We start from the raw sequence: 16213 nt of genomic DNA, 5'->3' as shown, positions 1-16213 counted from the left end.
TTGCATTTGAGCGGTGACCTTGTGAAAAATGACAAGTTTCATTTCTTGAAAGGAGGGGACATGGTTGCACAGTTGGTAGAGTATCGGATTTGTAATCTATGGGTTGCAGGTGTGAGACATTCACTAGCCACAGCCAGTATAGCCTTCACTAACTGATGTATTAATACCTCTCTCTCATCAGGGGAATTCCCATCATTTTTCAAAATTGCCATTGTAAAGCCTCTGCTGAAGAAACCAACACCAGACCATAATGATTTAAAGAACTACTGCCCAGTTTCTAATCTCTCATTCATATTAAAAATCTTAGAAAAGATTGTTCTATCCCAGCTTGTATCTCGTCTAAATTCAAACAGTCTTTTTAGCAATGTACAATCTGCATATCGCCCTTGCCACAGTAGTTTGAAACTACTCTTCCAAAAGTAGTTAATGACAGTCTCTCTGCTTTGGATAGCGGAAAGATTACAGTCCTCACCCTCCTTGATTTGTCTGCAGCATTTGACACAATAGACCATGATATATTACTTCACCATGTCTAGCATGTATTTGGCATTTGTGATACAGCCTTGGTCAGCAAATACGCAAATTGTGTCTGCAAATGGAATACACTCCAGCCCAGTTGATCTATGTTGTGGTGTTCCACAGGGGTGTGTTCTTGGACCTGTTCTCTTCATACTGTAACACACAGCCACTCTCAAGTGCCATAGATCATCATCCATTGTACCAATTGTACGAGTGGCTGAGTGGTCTAAAGTGCTCTCCATTACGGATCACTGCCTCTCACCTCTGTCTGCATGGGTTCTAGTCTAGGATTTGACCAATGTGGGTATGTGAGAAAGCTTGCCAGTAGCTTCTCATGGGTCGGTGGTTCTTCCCAGGGTTTTCCCGGGTTCTTCCTCCACCATTAATACTGGCCGCCATACATAGCCTATCGTGTGCTGAAAAATGGCGTTAAACCCAACAAACAAACCAATTGTATGCTGATGACACCCAAATATACAAATCTAGCCACCCAACTGAAGTTGATGTTACCATCCAAGGTGTAGAGAGGTGCATTTCTGATGTGAAATCATGGATAACATGTAACAAGCTGCAGATGAATGATGATAAAACTGAGGCCATACTGATTACAACACAAAGACTTTCTCATTAACATCCTTTACCTCAAACAATAAATATCAGCAACACCAACATTAAATTCACACAATCAGTACGAAACCTAGGTGTTACTCTGGACAGTACTCTCATTTTGCACCAACATGTCATGAACATGTGCAAGGCTGCATATCTTGAGCTGAGACGCATCATCTCCATTCGCAAATATCTTTCAGTCAATGCCACTAAAACACTTGTGAGTTCATTAGTACTTTCAAGACTCGACTATTGTAACTAAATTATGTCTGGTTCATCTTAATATCTACTCCAAAAAGTTCAAAACACAGCTGCTTGGATCATACCTCGAGTACCACAATCAGAGCACACCTCTCCGCTGCTCTGTACCCTACACTGGCTATCCATTCGATCCAGAATCAAACAAAATTTGTTCTCAGTGCTATGTTTCACTGACGGACTCTAGTCCAACATACCTGTCCGACCTCACCCATGTGTACATACCAGCAAGATACTTGCGCTCCTCTTTTGATAATTGTATACTGATTATTCCCACTATGAAAACAAAGTTGTATGGACAGCGTTCTTTTGCATACCATGGCCCAGCAATGTGGAATGAATTGCCCACTGAACTTAGACACAAAGACACAGTGATCACATTCAAGAGTGCTCTCAAAATGCACTTATTTTGACTGCAAGAACAAACATAAAAACCTAATAATGTTTCCTACCTTAAATATTCTCAGCATGTTTTTTTTAATATTTTTCTAATTTCATGGTGTTTGTGTTTGTAATCATATCATTACATGTTTTTTATCTTTAAGGTGTTGTCTAATGTTGTAAAGTGCTTAGAGCTTCTAAAGAAATTGGGCGCTATACAAAGTCCTCATTATTATTAGTAGTAGTAGTAGTATATTGCGCTCTTGAAAATGCCATGAGGATGGTTCATGTACCAGTCTGACAGCATGTAAGTGTATAGATCATTATCTACATTAGTAAATTAATGGTATACAAAAGTAATCCGTACTATTTTCATACAGACAAGTAAACAAAAGAGCATTGATATATAGGTTTACACTATATCTTATATATGTTTTTGTGAAATTTTGAAACAAGTAAAAAGGATTAACTTTACTTTTGGTGTTTGCATAAATTTCATTTAAGGTGTATGACAGGCTGCAAAAGCTGGGTGTGATGGTTTCACACAGCACAACACTCAAAGTGACCAAGCAGATAAGCGAGCATTTCAATTAGGCCTGTACTGAATATTCGCTTCGGCCCCAAATAGTTTATTAAATGAGGTATTCGTATTTGGCTGAATAGTATGATGCAGCCAAATATACAAATAGTACAATTATGTCAACCTTCATGAACAGCAGACTCATTGTAATCAGAAAAGAGGACCTCAATTTGTATCGACAACCAATTGAACAAATTTTTGAATGAGCCTTGTATCATGTGGGATACTGATCCAGTGTCATAGTGGCAGATCAATGCTGACAGGTTTCCTTTACTCCATTCTTGCGCCCAACGTTATCTAGCAGTGCCTCCAGAGTGAATGTCTATTCAGTGCTGCTGGCACATGTTTACTGGCAGACATTGTTGCGAGACTCGTTTTTTGTTTTAAGCTAATGTATTCTTCATGCAACAGTAACTGTTGGACTGCATTTGAAAATTTGAATCTTGTTATTCATTACTTAATGTATAAAGCATTATCAAGATGTTTAACTGTAGCACTTTGATATTTTGGTAATGCCTTAGTTACTTTGAACCTTCATGTGTTCATTAATAGTTACTTTATAATTAATTAAAATGTCATTAGACCTGCTGAAAAAATTATTTTGGAGCATTCAGTCACTATTCATATTCATATTCAGCCAAATAGTTATGGGTATTTGGCCGAATAGTTAAAACCATTTTTTTCAATACTGAACTATTTGGAGCTGTTAAAAATGGCAAATATTTTGATTGGTGAGTGACAATCATGGCTGGACTTAGAGAATGTGGAATCATAAAATCTGAATACATCATATTGGTTTTAGAAGTACTGTGTAAACAACTAAAATGTTTTTGAATGTTTTATGAGGCTCTTGAAAGAATTGGAGGAAGATTTGCAAACAAAGATAAGAGATATTCACAAATAAGCAAGATTATCTCACTGCCAAGTCTGGCAAAAAAATGAGCAAAATTATTCAAATGCAGTTGACATTTATGCAGAAAAGGTGAAACTTTCTACAAATATTGCAGTTATAGATGCATATTTCGTTGAGTAGAAATGCAATATTTTGGAATGGAATCTCCTAATTCATATATTATAGTATTTTGGAATGGAATCTCCTAATTCCAAACCAGTTTTTAATTATTATGAAACTGAGCTTAAACGCTGTCACATGATGAGGAAAGAACTTTAGGGAAATTCTGAACAACTTTAATGACCACAGTTTCTTGTTAATTTCCATAGTCAGTCTGGAAAGATAAAGTAGAACAAAATTTTGTGCTCATATAAATTTTGTTCATGTAAGATGGCAAGCCTGTTTCAATGTTCATTCCAATTCAGACTTCATGCAGTTCATTCTCAAATGATTAGACAAAATTATGCTTGCCTAATGCTCTTGAACTTGGTAGTTATACAAGAACATAATGTTAAATGTGAAGATTACTAACAGAAAGGGTATTACCCATTTTCAAAATACACAATGTATGCAGGATTCAACAAAAGATCAAAGTATCAAGTGAAATTTTGAGAAACTTTTGCCAGCAGTTTTCCATAATAGATGAAAAAACTGCACATGAAAGTTTTTACGAGCTTTTTGTAAATACAAAAGGCAAGATAGACTCCAGTATTCCAAAGGCAAGATAGACTCCAGTATTCCAAAGGCAAGATCTCAAGGTAATACATTCAAACAAAAGTGAAAATACTTTAGCAAAAGGAACTGCTGCATTGTCTGGATTTCAGAAAATAAAGTTCGATAAAATGTCAAATGTGATTGTCTGATCTCGGTACCTTCAGTGCATGATGATGAGTGTTTGATATTAGATTGTTTAAAATTAAGTGAGACCTTTTGAATATCACTGTGGGTACCCTACCCAAGCCACTTCATTGCCATATCCTACCCAATCTACTTCATAGCCATACCTTAACCAATCCACTTGAGAGCCATACCCAACCCAATCTACTTCATAGCCATACCCAACCCAATCAACTTCATAGTCATACCCTACCCAATCTACTTCATAGTCATACCCTACCCAATCTACTTCATAGCCATACCCAACCCAATCTACTTCATAGTCATACCCTACCCAGTCTACTTCATAGTCATACCCTACCCAATCTACTTCATAGTCATACCCTATCCAGTCTACTTCATAGTCATACCCTACTTCAGTCTACCTCATAGTCATACCCTACCCAGTCTACTTCATAGTCATACCCTACCCAGTCTACTTCATAGTCATACCCTACCCAATCTACTTCGTAGTCATACCCTACCCAATCTACTTCATAGCCATACCCAACCCAATCTAATTCATAGTCATACCCTACTTCAGTCTACCTCATAGTCATACCCTACCCAGTCTACTTCATAGTCATACCCTACCCAGTCTACTTCATAGTCATACCCTACCCAGTCTACTTCATAGTCATACCCTACCCAATCTAATTCATAGTCATACCCTACCCAATCTACTTCTTGGTCATACCCTACCCAGACTACTTCATAGTCATACCCAACCCAATCTACTTCATAGCCATACCATACCCAGTCTACTTCATAGCCATACCTTACCCAATCCACTTCATATCGATACCCTACCCAATCCACTTCATAGCCATACCCTACCCAATCTACTTCATAGTCCTACCCTACCCAGTCTACTTCATAGTCATACCATACCCAACCCACTTCATAGCCATACCCTACCCAACCCACTTCATAGTCATACCATACCCAACCCGCTTCATAGCCATACCCTACCCAATCTACTTCATAGCCATACCATACTCAACCCATACGTCTACTACAGTAAATAACATTCAAAGAAAAGTTCTGACCTTGTTCTAGAAGTTCATAAAATACTACTTCAGATATATAGTCATAGGATTGTTTTGGATGAGCCATGTTTTGTAGAAGATGGTTTTTCCATAACAATCAAAGCAATATTTTATCTTGCAGGGGCTGTTGCAAAACCTTTCTTGCTTTTCATTAATAGATACTTTGAAACATCATTTTGTCTATCGGAAGATAATGCTGCATTTAGTGCAGCCACTTTAGCTTGTGGCATAACTGCTTGCAATTGATTGATTTCTTTATATAAAAAATAGGTCAAAAATCAGTTCTGCAGATTGCAATGTGCTTCATCCAATACTATAAAGCTTGTTTTAGATTCATAGACATCTTGCATTAGAATAGAATAAATGTCTTTTTTTCCCAAAATGTGTTCTGGGTATGTGAAGAAAGAACTGATCTCCGTTTTTTAAATGGGAAAATTCTTTGGTAGACATTTGCAGAAAAACGGCACTGGATCCAAGTTTTGTAACTTGCTGCTGTATTATTACATTTAATGGCTCTATAATCACCACAAATGCAGCTTGTTTAAACAATGTAAACAGAAATTGGAATTATTTTATAAATTAAACTTTTGCCACATCTAGTTAGAAGCATAAACATAACATCTGTGCATATGATCAGATAAATTGTGGCATCTTTTTGATGAGATTTTAGTTCTGATATGTTAATAACTTGCATTTCATTGTATCTTTTAAAACAATTCTTGAGTTTTTTATTAATTTCTTCAAAAAATATAAGAAAAGAAACGTTAGGATTCTTGTTACAAGTTTACAACACTAGTACCATGAGCAAAAAAGCAACAGTTTAGATTGTGTTACTACAGTACAGAGGTTTTTCACAATGCAAGTGAAAAGTATTGATTGAATTAAGAAAATGGTCTTCTTCTATTAACAGCAGAGAGGGTGAACAGAACTTTTGCTGAAACGTCATTTTTGAAAAATAAAACATTCATGCCCCAAAAAATAAAAAATATAAGGTCAATAATGCAAAACTGAAGCCTCTTACTGAGAGTTCCTCTAATTGGGTTAGGTTTTTTTTAACTTTATATTTTGTCGTTTGTGTTTTATCTAAATTTGTATGTGTGTTCATTTACACGCCGAACGTTTCATTGAGGTCGCACCCTCTCTGCAGCTATAAATGTGAGTAATTAAATCATTATATTAATAATGGAATCTTAACTAGTAGATTAGCTAGAGAAAGATCAGAAGCAATTAGAAGATATCTGCCTGCTCATGATGCTCTCCAACAAAAACTACAGGAATGACAAGATGCATTAAAACAAACCTGAGCAAACTGAATAGATAGCAAGAAGATATAAACAGACAAAAAAGATTTTAAGAGACCTTCCAGCTGGTCGAAATAGTGCTGCTCAGCCACAACCAGAACTTGAAGATGAAGAAATACTTGAAGGTGCTGTTGGTGAAGAATTATAATCTAAACCATAAAAAGATAAAACTAATAGAAGTTTAAAAATTTGCCTAGGAATTATTGATGAAATAAAAAAAAATTAATGACATTGATTTAGCTAAATTTGGATTATATTTTTATAATTACAGAAAAAAATACTTAAAACCCGGGTATGAAAATATAGATTACAAAAAATGCGTGTATCAAATATATAAAGGTATTAGTCAGGCTAGAGATAATGATTCTGAATTTATAAAATATCTAACTAATATAGATAAACTTAAGAAAAGTATAGGAGGATGTTCAACGCAGAAACAAGCTCAGATGGTATCAGAGATTTTAAGAAAATTTGATGGTCAACCAGGAACTGAAAACCCTGCTAAATTAATTGATATAGCTGCATATGGATATAATGAAAAAGAAAAATATATAATGCCTTACTTTTTTCAAAAGCGACCTCCAGGAAAATGGTTCGATGAGGTATATGCAGCTGCAGGTGATTTAGATAAAATTAAATGGAATGACCCAGATCCAATGCAATTTGAAAAAGTAGTAAAAGAATATTAAGAAAAGAGAAAAGAACAACAAAAAGAAGATGAAGATATTCATACTCAACTGATTGGAAAACCTCAAAAAACTGGAAGTGGATTAGAAATTTGTCCTGATAGTGTTCTTGCCAATGTTGACCGACTAGAAATTCTGATCAGAGGAAAACGTGCAGGAAATAATTCTCCACAAATTATTAATGAAATATCTGATATTTGCCGAAGATTGTTTACAAGCGGTGTTATGGATCATAATGTTTATCATTCTTTCATTAATGAAATTGTTGATGATTATTACATAGACTGAAAACAATTAATTTATCAACTTGTAATTTAAAAATGATTATACACAATGCTCACCGTGGGTAGTAAAGTCACGATTGCCAATGTACAGAGCGATTTACGGAGATGGACTTGGTGGTGTCATTATGGGTTTATTCAGAAGGATGGCTCCAAAAGCAATACCGATTGCAAAACAATTACGGATGAAAGCTATTGAAACTATTCGAGATAAAGCATTAAGTTCCGTTGGTAATGTTGCTAGTAAAGCATTTTCAGCAAAGAAAGAAAGATTAGCTTGATTAGCTAGAAAAAAGCCACAGCCATTAAAATTACCCAGCACTAACGTTATGCCTGCAAATATTAGTAAAATAATAAATCAAACTACAAATTAAAAGGTAACAGAGTTGGCTAATATACCACAGTCAGAAAAAGAAAAAAAATATAACGGCAAGGTTAGTAGGAGGAAGTGGTCTTCGTGTTAGACGATAATAATTATAATAAAATTGTTCAAACGTGTATCTGATCCAGCGTTCGATATAGATGCACCAATTCTTAAAGATCTGTACTCGATTATCAATATTATTCTTACGACGCATGACAAGTTCAAGATACAAGCAGATATTTCTTAACAGCTGAAGCGTTTATTGAAGTAGAAGGAGAAATTATAAAAGCAAGATGATACTGAATATGCAGCTGATGTTAGAATTGGTTTTGTTAATAGTGGTATTATGGCATTGTTTGACAGCGCTACATATCTTATCGACAAAAGAAATATTGAAACGATTCAAAAGGACGTTGATATTGCTACAACGATATTGGGTGTAGAAAGATATTTAGATATTCAGATGATTATTCAGGATCAACTGGTCCATCAATGATGCTTGCCAAAGACACTTCTGACCACTCTGTTAACAGACAGTATAATATAAGACGACCAAGAAACTTCGCAGACAACAATGACGCTGATGTGGCCGGTGGTTAATGGCGCTAATCCAGAATTTAACTTGGGATTTGCTGCACGTTGATCAATCTTAAGAGGCGGAAATAGAAGATTTTCATGTGTAATTCCACTCTCACATGTCTTTGGATTTTATATAAATGAAAGAAATGTTATTTTTGGGGAGAAACATACAATTGTACTTGTGAGAAAAGCAAATGATGATGTACTCTTGCGTCCTATCGGTGATGCTGGTAAAGTAATAATAACAAAAATTTCATTGTGGATGCCAGGAATGACCCAATTGCTTGCTGAAGAAGAAAAATTAGTTACTTTTATGAATTCAGGTTGAAAATCATTGTTATCATGGTGAACAATGACAACAGATAGCGTTCGAAGTAATGTTAATGGTTTATTTACATGGCACATAGCATCACAGCAAGGAGTTTCAGCACCACGACATATATTTATTGCTTTACAAGATGCTATACGAGTAAATTCACAAACATCTAGTCATATGATATTTGACAGATCTAATGTTAGTGAAGCTTTTTTATTTGCGGATAAACGGACATCAAGAACCATCTGAAGATATATTGTTAAATTTTTATCTGAATCATGTAGCTCGTGCATATCATCGTTCAAAATATATACTGGTTTGCAAATATCACAGATTTTACAAATCTGTATCCAATCTATTACTTTTCACTGGAACTTAGACTCATTTAAACAATCTGTCGTTGATATTCATTTTAAACTTGTGTAAACCCTTGTGATGTTAATTACAGAGCAATTGCAGTTATACTCAGTGATAAAGCAATGATACTTGAAGGTATTGGTGGACGAATGAGAGTTATTGACGCTCCAGTAGAAAACATGTAATTAAATCACTCACGATATTTATAATGCCATATCATCATGTTAGAGCTACTCTGACTCCTGATCAGATTAAAAAAACTACAATGAAATTCAGCAAAGAACTGCGGGGTGAAAATATCACTAAAAAAATGACCAGATCACAGGTAGTCAAAATAAACTATCATTGTTAGAACGTCAACTCAGGCATTTCAGTAGTGCCAAATAATCAAAAACAGACGTTAAGCTGACAGTATATTTCCACTTCTGACAGCTATACCAGTATTAAGGTATTAGAGCGTATATACAATCTTAATTCTAAGGACGGCATATCATATATCAAGCTATTAACAACACTATATACAATCTTAGTTCTAAGGATGGCACAATACATATAATCTTAATTCTAAGGACGGCACAATACATATAAATTCAATTATATGGACGGCACGAAGCCATCTCTACATTCAACATATTTTTGCACACACAAACACTAATCAACCCAGGGAGAATGCAAAACAGCACCCACCACGCGGTGACATGGGGGGGGATGGTGCTTTTTTCTGTTTTTACCCCTTTTTTAAATGAAAAATTGCGAAATATCGACTATTTAAGTTACGAGTTTTGATCGCCGGACTCGAGTATGAGAATCCAACACTCTAGCAATGTACCACTGCACCAATGATTATATAATCTTACAGATATATTTCAGAAATTATTATAAAAATACCTATGCTGGATTTCCTACAAAATGAACCACGGCATGGAATTATTTTTCGTTTTCCAGAATAAATCGCACTAAAATAATCATAAATTGTATATATTACTGCACTTGACAGAGTCAGATTTAAAATACACGTATATATGTATAATAGAGATCTAGAAATAACTACTGCATTACAAAGCGGGTTATTAATTTAAGAGAAACGAAATTAAGATACAGATATCATTTCACTAATTTGAACTATTACAAAATTATATTACTTCACTGATACTAATTATCCCACAGATGGTTAAATTACTGAATATTTGTATATAATTAATTACGATGATAAAAAATGCGGTCAATTACGCAGTAACAAGAGAGATAACTACTTAATTACTTTAACGAAGAGAGCTGAAGCTGACAGAGTTATCTACCTTCAACAATAATGAATGATTATCTTTTTTATATTTCTTCGAATACACTCTTTTGGTTTTACTATTTGCGACAAGGTATATTGAATACCTGCAAAAAATATTTGCCAGCTGCACATGACGATAGAAATTCTATTTATTCGCATGTCTCTACGTTTGTAGATACAACTGCTTTGGCTCTCTTATCATTACAGCTAGTTTTACCAAATTTATAATTCTCGCTCTGTGTAATTACTCTTAAATTAAACAGATAATTATTTTTCTTATCTGAATCAATATGATCGATCACATTCACAAGATCATCCTCGATTACTCCGTGACAACACTCATGAATAAATTTATGACAGGAATATATTTTATTTCCCCCGATTTTGCATATAAGATACCCAGTATTAGTGACAGTACTGACTGTATTTTTAGTCAATAGTGCGTAATTACACCATCACGGGATGCTTCATAATTTTTAACGTTAGGATGTGTCAATGACCTTGTCATTATTATCAAAGTTAATTTTTATCATAATATCTTTTCAGCTCTCTGTATTTTTTACCACCACATTGCACACACAACTGCGTGTTTGCTCTAATCCCAAAACCAAATTTCAAACACGGTTTTGGTCCTAAACTACCTATCTGCACACTTTGCAAGCGAAGTCCATGAAATTCGTTTACACAAGTTTTGTCACGAGGAATTGTACAGCCTACCGTAAGCCATTTGCATTTATTCATTTTTTTTGTTGTTGAATAATTATATATATAATATTTCAATGTAAATATATATTTGTCTTAATTATAATATCGATGAGTTTTTATTAGCGATTAAGATTAAACCTTCTGATCTTGATAGAAGAACCCCTGCCCCACGAAGACGAGTTCTGGTTGATCCGACGGAAACTCTGATTAAAAGTATCCGTAATGCTAGAAATGAATTTCGTTGTGGCGTTCTGTCGTATTGGGGTGGGGTTCTCCCAATATAATTTAATTAAATTAAATTGAAAGTTCCACCCTGGCTCGTTAGGTTAGAAAGTTAAATTAGTGATGATGTAGATTTACAGCTCTGAGCCCCCAGTCAGCAATGCCGACGGTTAAATTATAGAGAACACGAAGATGAAATTCAATCAATAACAATTTAATAAATGTGATAATTTAAACGATAACTTCCAATCACTCGTCTTTCCCTCGACCAAGTGACAGCCTAATTCATCCCGTGATTTCAGTGTGAGTTCGATTTTCCCCCTGTCCTTGCATCTACTCATCTATTTCTTCCCGCTGATTCTTCCTTCTTTCCGTTCCTCTAACTCCTTCTTTGTCTCTGTTTCCCTCTCTACTATCTCCTCCTCCAACTTCGCTCCGGACTTCAGCTTCTCCTTTCTCCTCCTTTTATTATCTCCTCCTCCAATTCCGCTCCCAGACTTCAACTCCACCCTCTCCTTCTTCCCTCCTTTCCTCCGTCTCTCTATCCGAGACAACGGGACCAAACTTTAACTGGTCTGTCCCTCAAAGCTTCCTGTGAAAAACCACAAGGCGTTAACAAATGTTTAATCGAACTTCACCTCACACTATATCGACAATTAACCATCAGATAGCTGTCACTGTTTCGGCCACGCATGCATACACATCGAAATTCCCACACACTTCTTGCTGGGTAAACAATGGCGTAATAACACAGTATCAGCGAATTGTTATACAGACATCAATACATTGCGTCACGTCAGTATATACACATATATATTTAATCTCATCGTACTACAATCTGACAAAATCAGACGCCTGTCTGTACATTACAAATATTCAACGATGGCAAAATCTATAATCATATGAACATATGTGTTAGTCTACTATAAAATACCCACATAGTAAATTACAATATTAACTCTTACGACGGCTGGCAAGCTATATAATTCTTTACAAATATCAACTCATTTCTTCAAAATATGCAAACATATTAACAAAACAAAGTAATTCTTCGTACTACGATTCTAGTACTAATAAAGTATACATACGGCCTACAATTAAAATGCAGTCGCATTCCACAAAGACCGAACAAATATCTACTGACCTTTTGAAGCTTTCTGTACTTAGACCTTCCCGCTCTAAGATTTTCCCGCCAATAACGAATGGCTATTCGGAGTTACGCTAACCTCTTCTCTGGGTAATTTCTCTCAGCGAACTAACTTTTGCCGGAAAACGCAGGGATATCATTCTACCCAAATCAAGGTCTCCCCCCTATCTCGATTCTGATTGGGTGGTGCTGTGCCCCTGTCCAATCGTCTTAGCAGCCAGTTCAACCTGTCTGTCTTGTTTGCAGGGGAAAGAAGTTAGGACACTCCCACTTCTTCAGGCAATTTCTTTTGATCTTGGAAACATTTCGACACCTAGGTGATAATTGGCTGTGTGTAACTCCAATGTCCGGTTTCCTATTCTAGCCACAACAATCTTACGTAACGGATTAGTGCTAGCCTTCGGCAATGTTCGACATCAAACAATGACCCGTCAGAATTACCTTGATTATACATGTTTCAAACTGGGCTACTCTGGGTCGGGGTAAACATGACATTCGTATAGAAGGCGCAACTCATGTGTGGTCAGCATTTAAAATCATACACAACACAGATGGCATCAATGCTACAATGAATGACCAACGAGCGGCGACAATTATTAATTATCTCGACAAAGATATTTTTCAGACTAAAGTTTATTAAAGAAGTAGAGGATACATGGATTACCAGTGGCAAACGTGACCCTGTCCTTCACAATGAAAAAATCACCGTATTAAATAAAAATTCCAAACCAGACTTTTGACTGGTATTGATAAACCGTATTATGAAAGAGCGTAACCTGCAACCGCGGTTATTTATGGAATTTATCCGATCAATGATAAACCCACCATTCATGATCTAAAATCGATGAAATTTTCAAAAATAAATTGTGTAGCCGAACGAGGAACGGAACATTTACAAGCGTAATACGTGGAAATAAACTGACAGCTCAGCGACGTGACAAATAAACAAGAGGGCTTAATCAGTCATGGATAAAGGGGCTACAATAAACAATGTTTCTGAACTAGGAAAGAAATTAAAATTCCCAATAATAGGAAGAACAATAAAAGGAGAGATTTTATACGAATCAATGTATAAATAAAAAAGGAGCTTCCACTGATATTATTGATCATAATGCGCATGCATGGGCTAATGCAGTAACAATATTTCCACGAAATCGTATTGTTAAATTTTATCAAGGAGATATATTTGATTTTATTAACGAAATAAGTAAGAACGATCCTGTATCCATATATCTGTTTCAAAGTTCAGATAATGGAAACTATGATCAGTTTGTACGGCCTAATGGAGATATGTATCTCACATAATCTCTCTATGAACAAATAAAGAATCTTGCGTTGAAATATACCCATAACGATGCTGAACAATACTGAGTAATTGTTTTACTGTTCCGTCAGTTGCTACTCATTTTGCTAGAGAGAACAACTCTTGGAAACCAACACGATTTGATTTTCTTGAAGTAATACAACGCAGTTGTGTCGAATACGGACATGGTGAATTAGGGAATAATAAATACAATTATAGGAATGTCATTTTGGTTGATATGGCTGCATGTTATCAGGTAAGTTTTCTTCGAATGGGAGAGTGTTCTAAGTATTTCGAGGGATTTGGATATCCACCACACGAGATGATCAGGGTATCGATAAATGGACTATGACCGGATTTTGACTTGACTGGATTCGCTTGCATCGAGTCGTTTCAGTTTGCCGAAGATCTTCATCCGATTTATGTCTGGTTTGGTAAACATTTTTCAGACAAAATATGGACACCAGCTATTATTACGATATATGTTCGATGTAAAAAATACTATTATTGTCAACAGTAAGTGAAGAAATTATATCGTGTCGACCGCAGAAAGAAGTTTGGTTACCACGACAAAATCAATATTCTGATGATGAAAAACCTGATATAACTGATTTTGAGAATAAAATCACAAAAGATCTTGACAGAAGAAAAAAAAATCGGTAAATTCGCCCAAGGAGTATCATATGATACAACGAATAGAAACACATTTATAAGTCGAAGTAATATTATCAGACGGAACTAAATTGGGTACAATTGTGAGTTATATTGATGGTGAGTCACCGCAGTTTCCTCGTTTAAGATCTTCAATGCTTGCATACTTTTCGATAAATCTATTATCGATGATAAAAAGAGGTTCCGAGGTTGCTGTCAGAGTCTTACGGATTCATTTTATATCAATAAAAAATGCAGGATTGCTAGAACAACTACATATCGGCACGTATGCAGTATGGAATGTATGTAGAATAAAACAATAAAATATGCTTAATTATTCTGAATCTGCCGACGTTGAAATTAAGGATATTTATTACCCAAAAAATATTAAAATATCAGCGTCGTTGTCAGCACCATCTATATATGATCCTGTAGCTGGACATAAAACAATGTATGTCAATGGGCCATAAGGTTCTGGTAAAACAACTCGTGATATCGAATTATTCTTGAACAGTTGTTCAGAAATAGTTGTGTTAACACCTACACACAGACTCGCAAGAGAAATGAGAGAAAGAAATATTAAATCATTCACTTATCACAAAATATTTCGATGGAAGGGATATAAATGGACTCCTGAACGAATGGGCGAGAAGTATACTCCAAGGATTATTGTTTGGGATGAAATATTCTCAGTTTCATCAGAAACGTTAAAAATATTTCTTGATTGGTTATTGACAAAACATACTGCTGTAATAATGTGTGGCGATTATGGTCAACCTCCACCTTTTGTTGGATTGTCTCCACATAAATGGTTGAGGAATTTTGTAGATTATTATAAAGAAATAACTAATGATCATATAGCACTTGATCCAGAATTAAGAGAGTCTAAGAAATTAATCAGACTATGAACGAATAAAATTCAATGTGAAATAATGCGTGAAATATTTTCAGAAACTCCTATTAACACTTTTTGGAATTTATGAAGACCAAATGATCTGATAGTGGCAATTAGAATGGTAGTTCGTGATACACATCAGCAACAATTATTTATGTTACATGCTACATAAAGACAAAAAAATTAAAATCATCCCGTACCACTGTATTATCGACCAGCAGATACGCCATGACAGAGTATCGATGTTGATATACCAGGATCGTCAGGAAAATAAAATCTTGTATTAAATAATATGGTGTTAGTTCCTGTCAATATTGCTGAGAGCGCCTTAACTATGGACAAAACTCCATGGACGCTAGGATACGCAATGACGATTCATTCATCACAATGAGTAACCATTTCTGATACAAATGTTTGGATCGTCGATAATCGTATCGAATGGTCAAACTTAGCTTATCTCGCAGTGTCTCGACTCAGACGAATATCTCAGCTGCGGAGCATTGTCATAGATTTCACAAAAAATAATGATCAAATTCAGGAAACTAACGATGATATAGTAAGAACAAAAAATAGTTACAAAAAAGTGGGGAAAAAATAATCGTGACTTAGATCTCGATGTTGAATTTATCATGACATTGAAACAACAGGAAAGTAATCATTGTGCGGGCTATAACACAGTAATTTTGTATCAGTATTCAAATAATAATCGAATACAATTTACTGTAGACAGAATTAATAGTAGTCTTTGTCATATACGCGAAAATGTGATGCTGATCTGCCTTGAAAATAATCGACGTCGAAGTGCTAGGTTACAAATGGGAATACGGTGGTAATTGTGTGTCTTCAGGAATTACTTGTAATTGTTCACGTACAAATCTACGTTGAGAAGCAGTTGAATCTAATTTGTAGATTGCATGTCTACCCGTGGATCTTACCAGGCTAGAAATGTTATGTGTCGTA

The sequence above is a fragment of the Sinohyriopsis cumingii genome, chromosome 18, assembly GCF_028554795.1.
Source record: "Sinohyriopsis cumingii isolate HCF-2022 chromosome 18, ASM2855479v2, whole genome shotgun sequence".
In the NCBI taxonomy this organism is placed as follows: Eukaryota; Metazoa; Mollusca; class Bivalvia; order Unionida; family Unionidae; genus Sinohyriopsis; species Sinohyriopsis cumingii.
Note: the sequence above shows the minus strand (reverse complement) of the source record.